This window comes from Phyllobates terribilis, unplaced genomic scaffold (assembly GCF_046119375.1).
Source record: "Phyllobates terribilis strain yellow unplaced genomic scaffold, ASM4611937v1 Scaffold_1__5_contigs__length_1240528914, whole genome shotgun sequence".
Classification (NCBI taxonomy): domain Eukaryota; kingdom Metazoa; phylum Chordata; class Amphibia; order Anura; family Dendrobatidae; genus Phyllobates; species Phyllobates terribilis.
Window position 1 is genome coordinate 416,254,815 of NW_027362761.1, and position 3,533 is coordinate 416,258,347.

Here is a 3,533-nt window from a genome sequence, read left to right on the forward strand (position 1 = left end):
TCTTGTTTCTATATCGTCCAAGTTTCGTATCCGTATGTTACCACAGAAAAGACAAAACTGTGTACGTCTTCATCAGTAGTTAAATGTTCCTTGATTCGAAGACCTTGTGTAGTGACTTCATTGTTGATTAACTATTCTTCTATTGACTTCCGGTGTCGTCGCTGCATCTTGAGTGATCATTTCTCCAAGTAGGGTGAAGTCCTTTACAACTTCCAATTTGTCGTCATTCATTTCAAATGTCTCCCAGTTAGACCTGGCAGTAGTCAATATCTTTGTCTTCTTTGCGTTGAGTAGCAGTCCCATATTTGAGCTTTCCATCTTGACACTCCATAGTAAGTCCTTCATTCCATCTACGCTTGTTGCTATCAATGTTGTATCATCTATGTATTTAAGATTGTTGATGATTCATTCAGCAATTTTGATTCTTTTTTCGGCAAGTTCAGCCTTCCTGAAAATAGCTTCTGCAGATAAATTGAAGAGAAATTGTCACAGGATACTGCCTTATATAACGCCTAGTTCTTTTTCACCATGCAGTGTCAAGGAGTTCCATTCGGACTGTTGCTTCTTGGTCGATGTAAAGGTTCCTAATGATTAAAAATAGCTCACGTGGGACAAAATTGCAAAGAACATCACTGAAAAAGATAAAGCCTTACCAACACTAGGTCCAATTACCAATGCAGTAGCAGGATGCAGCAGGCCCCCATGATAAAGGCTGGGGCAGCACATGTGCAAAATACTGATGTAAACAGCCACTCACTGACCTACCAATTTATGGAGGGGGTGGCTGTGTGTACATGCACACAGATGGGGCTTGCATAGGACGCCAGTCACACAGATAGGTGTGATGCACAGTGTCTAGCTTACAGCCTATTGATGACGCCCATACTATTAGATCAGGCTGGCTTGTACAGCACTATATAAGCGCACCCCAAAAAGACAGACACCACAATTCACCCAGCCAACACTAAAGGGCCTGGCCGCATCCTGCATAAAAATGTGCAAAAAAGATGAAAAATAGTGTATAAAGTAAATACACCACATGAGATATTGGTCGATATTTTGTCCAAAATACACAAGCTCGCAACCCACGTCAAGGTTCCTCTTTTTCTGAAAGGTTCCTAATGACACTGATAATATGGTTCGGCAAACCCATATACTTCATGGTATTACAAAATTTCTAGTGATCAACACAGTTGAAGGCTTTGCTGTAGCCGATGAAACAAAAATAGATCGCTTTGTTTTATTCTTTGACCTTTTCCATTATCCATCTAATGTTAGCAATTCCATCTCTTGTTCCTCTACCTTTTATGAATCCTACTTGTTCCTCTGGCAGGTCTTTGTCAAAGTAAGGTTGTAACTGTCTTTGTAGAATCTTCAGTAGTATTTTGATGGCATGAGGTATGAGCATGTCCCTTCTTTGGAATAGGAATAAACACCGATCTTGTCCAGTCCTTGAGCCATTTACCAGTTGTCCATATCTTTTGACACAGGCATGTGATGACATCAATTGCTGCTTCAAAAGACTTTATTAGCTCTATTGGAATATTGTGACATCCATGTGCTTTGTTGTTTGACAAATGCTTTATCGCGGCAACGACTTCATCTTTCAGGATGTTCGGCTCTCTATCATTTCCAATCTCAGTTACTTCCCGTATCACTGAGTTGTTCTTGTAGAGGTGCTCCATGAACAATTTCCATCTTTCCTTGATCTGTTCTGGCTCAGTTAGTTTGTTTCTGTTGGCATCTTTCAACATGCCCACTCTTTGTCGCAGCTTTTGTCCTATCTCTTTGATCTTTAGGTAGGCCTTCCTGGTCTTGCTCTTCAAATGTTCGCTTTCTATCTTAGAACTTTATTACTAAAATATACTTTGACTGCTCAAATGTTTTTTTTTAGTCATTTACTGATGTCTGCATTCTGCTTGATATATTTTGCTTTTGCCATTCGTCTTTCTTCGATAATCTTTAGGGTCTCTTCTGTTAATCATGGCTGCAGTGGCCTCTTCTGCCTTTTGTTAATTGTATTACTGGCTTCTTCAGTAATAATAGTCTTTATATGTGTCCATAATCCCTCAGACTTTCTTTCATCCATCTCCAATGATGTAAATCGGTTGTGCAGACTGTTCCAAAAAACTTCAGGTATGTTGGTCAAATCGAAGTTGGAAACAGCCTGTTGTTTAGTCCACTCCTGGTCTTATTTTCATGGTACTGATCGACGACCTTCATCTTTGGAGAACATATATGTAGTCAATCTGATTCTTATAGGCCCTATTCGGTGATGTCCATGTGTAGAGACTTCGCTTGTGATTTTTTTAAGAATGTGTTCATGATGGACAGTTGATTTGTCTTACAAAAGTCAATGAATCTTGCTCCAACCTCATTTCGTTCACCAAGTCCAAAGTTTCCAACAATGGTTCCATGTTTGCCATGGCCCACTTTGGCATTCAAGTCTTCCATGATCTGTCAGTGGATTTAGGCTTGTGCAAATCCTTCTGTCTCAAAATTTCACACAAAATCAGTGATGTTGAGATCAGGGCTATGTGGAAGCCATATAATGAATTTCAGGGCTTCTTGTTCTTCTTTACGCAGAAGATAGTTCTTAATGACATTGGCTTAATGCTTGGGATCGTTGTAGAATAAATTTGGAGCCAAACAGACACCTTCCCGATGGTACTGCATCATTAATAAATATCTGCCTATATTTTTCAGCATTGAGTACACCATTACTTCTCACCAAATCCCCAACTACATTCACTGGGAAATGCAGCTTTAAAGAAACTTGCAATGAACCTCCATCATGGTTCTCTGTTGCCTGTAGACACTCATCATTATATAATTCAAGAGAACCTGTCACATGAAAAAACGCTATTGACCTGCAGATGTGGGGTTAATCTGCAGGTTAATAGCGTTCTGAACCTGCTGCTGGCACTTAGATCCTCGCTGCCGGGAGGAAATTAACTTTATTCCTTTGGTAGAATTCGGGTTTCAGTCATGGAAGTGGCACTAAGGCTGGTTCAGTCATCGCTCTGTGTATAGAGAATGGCGTCTGTATCCGCACCCCCTACATTGACTGACAGCAGCTCATCATGTCACAAAGAATATAATAGATTATTCAGTGTTTCTAGCGACAGTGATGTTTTGACTCTCCCACTCTTCTATCGCTCACCATTAGTGCTGCAACATTCTGATAAAGACTCTAGAGAGTCTATATTTCTCTTTTTTACTATTGCCAGAAGACCTGAATAATCTACTCTACTCTTTGTGATATACAAACTGTATGAATAAATCCTTTATATTTGCTTCATTTCAGGAGAGTGCAGTGAATTTCACTACATAAAGTGAGGTGTTGACCCTGGTCAACTTGAACCTCCATCCTCTGAAGATTGAGTGCATTCTAAATCTCTCTAATTCTGATGACACGCATATATCGAGCGTCATATATTGGTATCCAGCCATTCGGCGAAAAGCTGTCTTCGGTTACAGCCAAATATTTCAAATTTTGATTAATCAGTCCAGGGCATCTGCTGCTATTTTTC

General features: G+C 39.9%; 1 pseudogene; it reads right to left on the reverse strand.

Moving 5' to 3' along the window:
- Positions 1–1,177: 1,177 nt before the first annotated feature.
- LOC141266290 (uncharacterized) lies at positions 1,178–2,454 on the reverse strand (annotated as a pseudogene).
- Between the last annotated feature and the right edge of the window lie 1,079 nt (positions 2,455–3,533).